Genomic DNA, 11,974 nt, shown 5'->3' with positions numbered 1-11,974 from the left:
CTTCCCCTCCCCACCCCAACCCCCTAGACCCCACTCCCAGGCCTGTTCATGCCCTGGCTAGTTGGCACGTGCTCTGCAGGCTGTTTGCATGGGGGGCACACCCCTGGGGCTGGGAGGGGGAGTTGGCTTGGTGTCAGAACTGCCCCCTGGGCAGCAGAGTTTAAGGGGTGGATAGTTTGTCAGCACAGAACAGGAGGGTGAGGCAGTATCCTGGGATACTACACTCTATCCTGGGATGCTGGAGGACTGCAACTTGGGTTGCTCATCTCTGGGGAATGGCCACACATTAATGGAACATGAGCTGGGTGACAGATCGGAGATAAACCTGCTCTGGAGTGACGTAACTTCAAGCCACCTAAGGTGTGCTTAAAACTAGTTTCAGGTGTTAATTGTTGTCTGTACAATCCAGGGGTTAAGAGCTCCAGGAGCTGCCTAAAACTAACTGTAGGTAATCCAGACACAGGTGTGTCTCTCACTTTATGTACGCATCCCCCACTTATGTGATACTCTGGCCCAAGGAATGAAGTGTTGAACTGGTTTTTTCTACCACCGCTTTAAATGCTGTGTTTAGTTGTCTCATCACCCTCTACCTCGAGCCTTGGGCAGCCAACCAAGTTCACAGCTTACGTGAGTACTTGATGGAACAATTCTTTCAACTTGTGGTTATTACTGTATAAACTGCAAATCACTAAATATAAAGCTTCTTTCTTGCTAACAACTAAATTGCCATTTTCTTACAAATAATGTAAGCAAGGAGGTAGGAACAGAACGTGAAGAAAGCTGCTTTGACTGTTGCTACATGTATGGGGTTTCTGTTTTGTTTTTTTCCCCCCTGCCTTTGTCAGAAGCATTGGGTGTTGGTTGCAGCCAATGTGGCTGGGGATTTTGACTGGGGTGTGTCAAGGGGGGGCAGCAAGTGGGGCAACAGCCCTGAGTACTAAAGTGAAGGGGGGCCAACAGGCACTGCCCAGCTGGGGTGGGGGGGGTGCAGGATAGAGCTGTGAGTGGCTCATTTGGGGCACAGGGATAGGGGAAGGGGGACTCCCACCATTGCGTGCACTTCCAGGCAAGAATGGGGGGAGCATGTGCCCCCCGAATCTACACGCTGAGCAAGGGTGGGCTGCTGCTGTGGGCTTTGGCAAACTTCATTGCTACAGCACTGTGCGTCAGTGCTCTTGCTGACACTTAAACCTGGAAATTCTTGCTTGAGGGTCTTGCTTCTCCACTTGGGGTCAGATGTTTCATCATATTTGGAGTCAGGAAGGAATTTTACCGCAGGGTCAGATTGGTACAGATCTTTTTCAGTCTTCTTCTGTGGTGGGGGACAAGGCCTTCTTCCTTGGATATCTCAAGCCATGAACTGCGTGTGCCCCCTGCGGCTGGGGGTTATGGCTGCACCAGCATGGGAGTCTGGCAGTGGTAAGTGGGGAGCTCCTGCAGATGCCGCCAGCACTGTTGGTGGCGGGGTGGGGGGGCATGGGGGGCACCAACCATGGGTCGGCAACCACCCACAGATGCTGCTGGCAGTGATGGCAGTGGCCAGGGGTGATCCAGGACCACCTGCAGATGCCACTGACAAGGGTGGCAAGCGGTTACTGCCCAGAGGTGCCGCCGACAGTGTCCTTTTTGCAGGGAGTGCACAGCCATGCGCAGGGGGTGCATGCACACCCACATGCACCCCCTATGTGGTGCCACTGTCTCAAGTGTATTTTAACAACCCTTACACCAGCAGAACATTGACTGCTGTTGTCCCTCTGCCTTACCTCTGGCAGGTTAGGGTGTTATCTATGCCTTGTGGTTAGACAATGGATACATATAGGATGATTTGGATAGGGATGATCCTGTCTCCCCCTCCCCCTGTCTTTCCCTTCCTGCTCCTGGCCCTGCCCCTGCCCTTGCCCCTGTCCCTGTCCCTGGCTTGGGGGTGGAGTGATGCAGCACAGTGTAGCCGTCAGTGCTGGGGCAGCCTACAGCCAGGGGTGTCTGAGTCACTCAGTGCAACGGGGAAGCTAGCAGCTAGGGAGCTAAGGGTGAATGGGGGCACCCAGAACCAGATGACCTCCAAAAGTCCCATCCAGCCATACTTTTCTCTGATTCAATGGAAAATGAAGAATAAGTCACAAGTCCTAATGATCTTGAGTCATTTTTTTCATGTCAGAGAAAAATCATGCTTTTTTACTTGTCAATAGGTGCAAAATAAAGATGTCCTTCACTGACACACTAGAAAAATCAAGTCAGGCATTTCTTGCTGCTGTTAGATGACCTTTGTAGCATGTCAGAACTAGTGAAGACATTTTCAAATGACTATAAGAATTTATTGAAATCTTTATGTGATAAGCATTGAGGGAGAAGTTGTGGAGGGGAACAGTATTGTCATCATATACTTTAAAGTTTATAGTCTTATTTCCTCATAGCTTCTGTTCTCATTCTGCTTAAGAAATAGAATATGTCATTCCTATTTACACATGACATTGTTTTATTTTTAAAAGCATGTGGATGCTTTCCGTAGCCCATGGTCTCTGCTGTTGAATTGGGGATCTTTAAATAGGAAACATAATATTTTAAAAACTTCAGGTGCTGTTTGTTGGTGACATGTCGGGTGGCTAAAGTTACCAAGTGCAGTTGCAACTAATGTGCTATAAAATTACTTTAAAAATATAGTGTTTATGAGAAAGAAGGCAGCCTTGGAAAATCATTCTGAAAGTTTGCTGACCCAGCTACAAGATCTATTTGTCTGCCTTCTGCTCCTATGGTTGATAATCATGGGGAAAATGTATTCACTAGTCAATTAAAATTACTCTCACTAGGTGAATATAATTTTGCAAGGGCAGGCTACAGAATAAATGCAAATTAGTTTTATGTTACTTTTTCTTTGTAGCATTGAGCCAGATTCTTGACTGATCCAAACTGTAATCTCCATTGATGCTGAATTACACCTGAGCAACTTGCTTGCTAATGTTCTTTACATGAATATGAGCATTGCATTCAGTATTGTTAACACCCTCAGGTCCATCACATCGGCACCATTCTCCTGATAATCAGATTTCTTTGGTTATCTTTTCAGTATAATTCTGTTTTGTTCGAAGTCTATTAGATGAAATCCTGACCTCACTGAAGTTAATAGTAGAGCTCCTGTTGACTTCAGTGAAGCATACACTCTATTTGCATATAAATATCAGTCCACATACAACTGACCATAGGATCAGAGCTTTAGTGTGGAGTTAACCTGTGCAGTTGATGGGAAAGATATGAAAATGGACGGTTATGTGGTTAAAGTACAGAATTTGAAGTCAGAGAGTAGCTGCTAGGTATATACTGTTTGTACTCTGGTAGCCCTCAGAGGCCACAATCCTGGCTGCACTGAGCGCTGTGCACACAGCCAGCAAAGAAGAGTTTTGGGGGAGGGCTTTCCCCAAACATTAGTTTTGACCCCAAAAGATTGTGATCTAAATATGTAACATTAAAGCAATTGAAAGCAATATAGTCAACATGTGTTTAAGAACATATGTTTGGTCAAATGACCGAGAATGACCTAGTATAATTAGTTCATTGATCTAGTTAGACTTTACAAGTCCAGAGGAACACTCGGTTGTGGAAACTGTAGCTGTGCAAAGGAATGGAGCAAGCTCAATCCTGTGATTTAATATTCCCATATTTATACTCCACTTGTTTCCCATGTCCAGGAACCTTCTCAGAGTCTATATATTTCATTGCTTATCTTTTCTAGTAGCCCAAATGAGGGACAGACTATGGGGCCAGCTATACATTTTATTTCATTTTACGTTATTCAAGACAAATTTTGCTAATGCATGGGCATTGTACTTCTGTCTTTTTGACATATTCTGCCATTGGTATTGAGGTCATGCCACAGGATTTCTATAGTTCAGCTACTAATCGATAGCCAGAGTAGAACTCAGCATGAATACAAAGCACCCTGGAGACAGACTTACATTGCAAGGCCATGGCTAATGCATGGGAGAGATTGGGCAGTGAAGAGTGAAACAGTGATATTTAGTCTAATAAGTAGCAGTCATGGAGTTTTACATCCAGCTCTGGCATGGGCAGTCCTTGGGTGACCTTGGGAAGATCATTTTGTCCTTGGGAGGACATTGGGAGAACATTTTGTCCCTCAGATTCTCCAGTGTAACCTGGGTAAAATAACTTGAACATTAGAATGCATTTTCTCTGAAGGAGAAGTGTCACTCAAAATACTTTTCATTATTTGTAGATCTACGGATTTTGTAATAGATGGTTATATGGAGTATTTATGTCTTTGTGTAAGAGAATTTACAATTGTTGATCACATGAGAGCTTTAATTTTTTGAAGTTTTCTCTCAGTCACCATGTAGTAGAATTGGAAACGATACAGAGAAGGGTAACCAGATTCATCGGGGTATGGAGCAATTGCCATACCCCTAATGATTCAGGAAAGACTTAAAAAGGTTGGGAATCTTTGGTCTGGAAAAGATCAGGCTGCAGGGGATATAATAGAGGTCTATAAAATCATGAAGGTTGTGGACAAAGTGAATACTAGAATTCTAGTATACTACAATGTGTTACCTACTGAAATTAGGAGACAGGTTTAAAGCTAACAAGAGAAAGTATTTTAAATGTAGTGCATAGTTAACTTGTGGAATTTATTGCCCTAGGAGGTGGTAGTGGCATTGCCAGGTGCAAAAAGGGCCTAGCTAAATTAATGGATGATAGATCTATTCATGGCTTTTGAAGAGAATGGTTGGAGATTTTTCCTTTGGCATCTGTAAACCAGTATGAAGGATGTCAGGGAGGGTAAAGCATGGATATACCCCATTGAATGCTATCCAGCCCGCCACTATTGGAAGCAGAATATTGTGCTAGCTGGACCATTGGTCTGATCCAGTATAACACTTCGTATGTTCATATCCCCTTTATCTGGTTCCTCTTTCATAAAGGAGAACAAGAAGAGCCCATGCATCAGCATGCAGATAACATGGTGATAGTGGAACCATAGTGAACACTGCTGTATAAACTTCAGGCCAGATAGACATCCAGACAGAGAGCTATGTAAAGTGCTTCAGGTTAATGTATTAATGACTGTCAAATGCTTTGCAATCATTGAATGGAGGACAAGAAGCAACAGAAAGGTAATCAGTAATTGATTCTTCCTGCATCTACTTCCAATGCTGAGCACCATTGTAAGGGTTGGACACACCAGGTAAACCCTGTGTTAATATCTAATTGTTCATTTTTCAGAGCTTCAGAATAACAAGCTTATATGATCCAAGTGACTGTAATGGCCTTGAAGGCAAGTTTGTCTATAGCCTTGTGCACAATGTACACACAGGGATGTGATATAAACCATGTGTTTTGGGGAGTTGTGGTTAGTCTCTGGGGTAGCAATGAGGTGGCCATTAACTCTGAGCCAAAAGAATCCTTGCTTTATTATCACTTTATCATTTTAAAAACATAAAACAAATAGCTGTCCTTTAAATAATTATCAGAAGAGTTGATTGTTCTGTGTCTTAGAAGCATAAGCATCTGAGGTCAGTAGTGATAACCAAATTTTTTTTTTTAAAAGCTAGAGATCCATGGTTATTTTTTCAAACTATAGTTGTTTAAGTTTTATTCCAAAGGACTGCCAGAATATGAAAAATATCTTAGATCCATGGGATGCAACATTGCAGAGCTAATATTATTTTTTTAAAGAAATGTTTTCATTATGAATTCCCAATTAGATTCATTGTTAATGAATGGAGACACTTTGTGGCAGGAGATAGACAGAAATGATGAAAAATCAAATGGGAACAATATACGTTGATGACTTTCCTTTAGTCTCTAGGGTGATTATTTCCACATTTTCTAGAAGTAGTGAGGCAAGTGTATCAGTGAATAGGTAAGGGCTTGTTCTACACTTCCTTCTCATTTCCATAAAAATACTAAGATTATTCTTTATTTAACACCCTTCTTTCAGAAGTGCATCCATTTAGCAAGGCAAGAATGAATCTATTGTGATAGACAGGCCCTGTTTTCTCTCTCTTAATGTTTCTCTGCCCTCCATTGAGGATCTCTAGTTCCAGCTCATATCTTGCATGCAAAGCTCCCCAGAGCCTTGTTTTGCTTCAAATTTACCTAAATCCAATCCTTCCAGTCCCTTCTGGGGTCAGTTTCTGTCCATTAGCTCCCTATTCCATCAACTTTTCCTTCTGATTTTTCTCAGAGCACATCTTAAGGCCAATAAACTTGTGTGTATCATCAATTGATATTTAATATAATAGATTTAATCATTTGGATAAAGGCCTCTTTCTTCCAATATTAAAATGACTCTGTGGTTTGTCCTGAGCTGTGCTGAATGGCCCTATAAAGTCCTACACTCATGAATGACGTGTGTCCCCAGCTGCTGGGCAGGGTGCAGCTGCACTGGTGGTGGCAGGAGCACAGCGGTGGTGAGCAGGGGAGCTCCTGCAGATGCTACTGGCGTTGTCGGTGGTTGGTGGGGGAGTGGCGAGCACTGACCGGGGTTGGTGACCACCCACAAACACTGCTGGTGTACCACTTGTGGACCTGGCAGTGGACCCCCTTTTTGTAGGGGGTGCACTGCCATGCTCAGGGGGTGCACATGCACCCGCATGGACCCCGTATGTGTTGCCCCTGCCTACACTGATGGTAGACTGCATGCCCTGGGCAGGGGTGTGCAGGTAGTGGATCGTGGCTTCTCCTCAACTCCAGACCGTACTGTCACCGCTGCAAAATCCTAGTCCAGCCCCAGCCCCAGTCCCAGTCCTGGAGCAGCCCCTACCCAGCCACATGCCCTGCCAGTGCTGCTTGAGCCAGTCTCCATGGAAACACTGGTCCTGCACTGTCACAGCCTGGGGTCTCCATGGAAACTGGCCACAGCAATGTGGGCAAGGGCTGCTGGGCAATGGAGTCCAGCCACTGGCCGGATCTGTCATTTTGCACCCCGGAGTTAGAAGATAAGCCTGTCTTATGATTTGCAATACCCTTTCATAATTGTTGTTATAATTAGGTAGGGCAGCTCTGGCTATTCTTCAAATCCATGTAAATGTTCAGTTCCTTTCAGTATCTTGCCTTTGGTGACAGCATGTAGCACTGAGGGCAATGGTCTATTCTATCAGCATTATGTGAGAAGGTTTTCTTTTATTGGTTTTGAGGTTCACTTTTTAATTTAATTGACCATATCGTGTCCTTGTGTTTTGAGATGGGGTAAACAGGAGCACCTAATCAACCTTCTCTATTCAATCATTTATTTATATTCTTATAGCATGCCTGTCTTGTCTTCTTATGTAGTGAAATAATCTCCGTCTTTCCAATCTCTCCTGGTATGAGGATGTTTTCATGTATCTAATCATGGGTCATGACCTTTCCCCTTTTTCTGATCCCACTAGAGCTGTGTGACATCCTTTCTGAAATTGGGTGACCAGTAATGCACACAGTAATCGAAGCTCTCATGGAGTCAGGGACAAGGGAAGGCAATTCTGTAGAAGCAGAGCTCCCCATTCCACTTACTGAGCTCTCATTATGAGTGTGGGTGCACAATGCAATTACTAGGGAGTAATTTACTTTGGCTTTAACCCGTAGTACATTTATTCCATAGTATTAAGTATACGTGCTTCTGAAGCTAGGTGTGATGCTATTACAGCACCCGGTCCCTAGGTGGTGATGGCGGTGGGGTGGAGAGTGATTTACGCTGAGGACAGGTGATTTATGTTGATTTATGGAATTGACTGGGGGAACAGATACAACCTGAATAATAGTGTAACTCATATCAGTGTATGGCTTTCTAAAGGGTATTACACTACTGCAGGATGGCGCATCCTATATCCACTCCACTTTTACTACAGGGTCAGATCAATTTACTCCAGAATAAGTGTGTTCTTTGTTGGCCCCCTAAGTTTTGTCCCTTTCACTGATGTGTATGGAGGAGACAATCAGGATCCATATTGTGAACAAGATTAAAGTAACAAGATAAAAAAATGTTCTGTAGTACTGACTTAAGTTTCAGCATTTTAACAGCCCGTGTTCAACTGTTTGCTGCGGCTGAATCTCAGAACAAGGCTAACAATCAAGGCTCAGTGAATATTTTGTCCATGCAACATTTTTAGAATAATGAAACAGACCTGTGATTTATTTAAAAGATGTTCTCGTTTCATAAATATTTCCATAAAAGCACAGGGAAGCTTAATTATATGGCAATTTTTCCCCCCGTTGTGGAGCAGCAGAATTATAACTAGCTTCACTTTCCCTGCTCAGCAGCTCTGTGATTTCTGATCATGCCTCTAATTACTCAGAAGCAGAACCTGCTCTCCTTTAAATGATTGTTAAATGATTCAGGAATCATATTTATCTGGAGCAATTGTTCCACTGATCTTCACAAAAGCCCACGAAGGGAGAAGCATCACTCATTTTGCAAATGGCAGTTCTTAAGCCTGCTGTGTTTCTTTCCCACATTAAATGTGTACCTTGTGTAATTATGTCATTGGGTCATTTTTAATTTTTCTCCAAAGAAAATCATGCTAATTACTGCTTGATTAGATGAGTAGTTAGTAAAAAGTACAATTGCCAGTGTAGCCTGGAAGGGCTAGTAGAAAAGGATTTAGTAATTGGAGAAGCTCAGGGGAATATACAGCTTAAACTTTTCAGAATAAGACTCTGCATCCAATCAATATTTAAGCCTATTTCATGACCTTTTTTCCCAGTGATTTTCACTTGGAGCTTAGCTAACCCAAAGCCTATGGTATGACCCTTTCTATTCACTGTGTCTTTTTTGCAAAGATTGATTGGGGATTTCTCTTTATAGCTGAAAATCATTAGAACTATTTCACCTCCGAGTTACTTTGTTGAACTACAAACAGAATTACAGATGGCTGTTCGAAACTCGTCTCTGAATATTTCTTATTGACAACACACTGGACTCTGCTCTCCATAGTACAGGTGTAAATCTGGAGTAGTGGTACTGAAGGCAATTAAGCTACTTTAGTTTTCCACTGATACAAGTGAGGGCACAATTCAACTCTATACTTCAGGACTGAGCTTTATACAGCTACAAATGCCTGCATACAAAAATTGCAGTATTCTTTGTGTTTGCTAAATATATTTTCTCATTTTCTCATAATCTCATTTTCTCTTGAATAAGCTTTTGTTGGTGGAAGTTAGCAATTCTGATATACATTTGGTAACTCAACAAAGAGAGCGTAAAATATAATGAAGACTCCCTCTAATTTCCTTTAATTGCACGTTGAGTTACTGCCAGCATGACCCTGACAGCAGTATTGCTTCCTGAATGCATAGCCTTGATGAACAATAAATTTTTCTTTCATGACAGGTTTATTCCTTTATTGAGGAATTGTTTAAGAGCCATTTCATTGTATATAGCAAAGGTGTAATTGTACTACAGCAGGTTTATTTCTTTAATAGGTTAGGCAATAATTATATGTCACCTTTTAGTACACAGGCCTTTTATTCTTTTAAACAGGTTGATTACTTTATCAGGTAGTCATTTAACAGTGTTTGTATAAAGCAAAGTCTTTCAGAAGAGCGGAGTATACAGCTTTACTCCTCTGTCAAAGTAATACAACCCAAAATATTTAAAATGGCAGCCCAGAAGGCTCTGCTGATGTATGAGTAGGGATAAGGATGCATTCATATGTTCTTATCCTTGGGGGCCTGATCTTTCTAACATGCAAACAGGCCTTATGCACACAAGTCATAAATCACCCTGCTTCAAAGAGGCAGGATTAGATTTTATATAAATAAGTGTGTGTATATAAAATTTGATCCTGCCTCATTCTACCTCTCCATTGGGAGGATTATCAAAGGCACTTGGATTTCTCTTTAACTTTCGTCCAATGAAGCCAACGATAAAATCCCAATTGGCTTTGATAAGAACAGAGGTTGGCCGGTGCTGAAGGCTTTTGGAAATCCTATCCCACCTGACTGAAACAGAATAATTCACATGTCAGTTCTGGGGAACGTAGAACTGAGATTATTCCAAAGTCCATAGCGTGCGTCTATATCTGCTCTAAAGTATTCCAGGGACTGTACTAAGACACAGCAGGTTTTAGGATTAAGGAGAGGTCATCAGCTTCTTTGTGCTCTCCTACTGCACCAGGGAACTGCTGGCACTCAACAATCAATAATATGAATTTAAGCCAGGTTCAGATTCACTTAAAAGTTGGAAAATGACTGCTGTTTAAAAGGAACTAATATTATGCTTAAATTGGAATGTTATAACAATAAGGTTTCACAAAACATAATGAACTGAATTTCTCCATTAGTTACAGAGAGCCAGTTTCCATTGTCTTGCATAAGTATTTCACCCATGTAAGGCAGGGGACAATTAAACTGACTATTAATCAAACTGTTCCCCTGGATAGAAACCATGCATACAAGGGATGGTAAGCCATATTTTCTGTTGAAATAACTATACTGAAGTCAACTAAATCTTGGAGCCAATATTACCAAGATGTTCGGCCAAATTCTGTATTGGCATAACACCACTGACTTGAATGAAGATATGCAAACAGAGGCCTAAGATCTCAGGAATATTGGCACTGACTCTAGTACAACAATCAAAAATCCTTATGCAGAAACACAATCTCTAAAGTTAAGGTTGCACAATAAAGGCTCACTTTAATTCCTTTATCATTTTAGTTTAGAATATCATTTTGGTTGGAAAAATGACCAACTCCCTTTGAGAACAAAGGAAGTGTTTCTGCAATGTATGGGGAAAAATCTACTAAGCTGCCTTTAATTTGCAGGTCATTAAACACTTGTGCCAATCTAAGATTTTGACATTTTGCTAACATTTCTTTGCTTCCAAAGCTTGTTATGATATTGCTGCTTTCTTAAATTTTGCAGAGAGTTACATCTCGGGAACTACTTATGTTTGAAATAAATAGATTTACTAACCAAAACTGATAATGATTTTTGCTCATGGATAGTTTTGGGTCAAAAATGACTTCAGAACTCATGAGCCCAACATAAAGCTTCTACAAACCAGAATGTTTTAATGCCTAAAGGGAACCCCATGGACAGGCTGTCTTTTGAACAGAATTGACCTGCTTCTCATCAACCACCTGGGTCTGGATGTGTGTCTGTACAAAGTCTCTTTATTAGAGTTTTCATAAACTGTAGTTACCCTTAACGGGATGTGCAAAGCTGAGCCTGACCTACACTGTGCCATTGTTCACCAATAGGCTTCCCTGCAAATTTACCCACCTTCATTGACTGCCAGATGAGTTGCACAGGGGGACTGTGTTGTCCTGCCTCTCTTGTCCCTGTCCAGGAAATTGCAATCATCCTCTAAACTGGGCAGAGTAAAGAAGGCAGCCTCACATACCACGCACACATTCTGCCTCATTTAGCACCTACATACAAAAAAAGTTAATAGAGCTGCCAAACCAATTACATTAGATGAAATTAGATTAGTGAGCCAAAAAATTAAGACATCATGGCAGTCAGGTCTAAGAATGCTATGGCAAAAGGGAACATGGGACAGGCAATTCCCAGAGAAATGAATATGCTCAGTGAGTTACCACTGCAATGAAAATATTTAAAAAAACGTCAGATGGAACTAAAACATTTTAGACATATGGTGCATTAACCAAATGTTTAAACATTTGCCTTTAGCTGCATGAATGTATAACTGATGGAATGTGCTTAGCAAGCTCCACAGATTATCTCTAACTGCACTAAGCTGCACATATTAATTTTAACACAGGCTAGTAATAAGTGCAAGGCAGTCCATGTCAATCTAATGTAATCTACTTGACGCTCTTTTACTGCTGAAACATGGGTGTCAGTCACCTGAATGGGCAAATGGGCGGACGAAAATCTGGTGGTGTTTAACGCCGAAAAATGCAAGGCTGTCCACCTTGGGAAGAAAAACCTGCAGCATCCTTATAGGCTCGGCAGTGCTACACTGACTAGCACTACGGAAGAAAGAGACTTGGGGGTCATCATTGACCACAAGATGAAC

At 41.9% G+C, this 11,974-nt stretch overlaps 1 long non-coding RNA gene across 1 annotated transcript in view; it reads right to left on the bottom strand.

Annotated features, from left to right (window-relative positions):
• Window positions 1-10,974: 10,974 nt before the first annotated feature.
• Window positions 10,975-11,974, bottom strand: part of LOC109305152 — a 15,868-nt gene continuing 14,868 nt past the window's right edge. The window contains exon 3 of the long non-coding RNA XR_002099568.1: window positions 10,975-10,985. This is a non-coding gene — a long non-coding RNA (uncharacterized LOC109305152). The remainder of the gene's footprint in view (window positions 10,986-11,974) is intronic.

The sequence above is a fragment of the Gavialis gangeticus genome, unplaced genomic scaffold (genome assembly GCF_001723915.1).
Source record: "Gavialis gangeticus isolate Ggan-Ray unplaced genomic scaffold, GavGan_comp1, whole genome shotgun sequence".
NCBI lineage: Eukaryota > Metazoa > Chordata > Crocodylia > Gavialidae > Gavialis > Gavialis gangeticus.
This window is presented reverse-complemented; position numbering and strand designations above follow the sequence as displayed.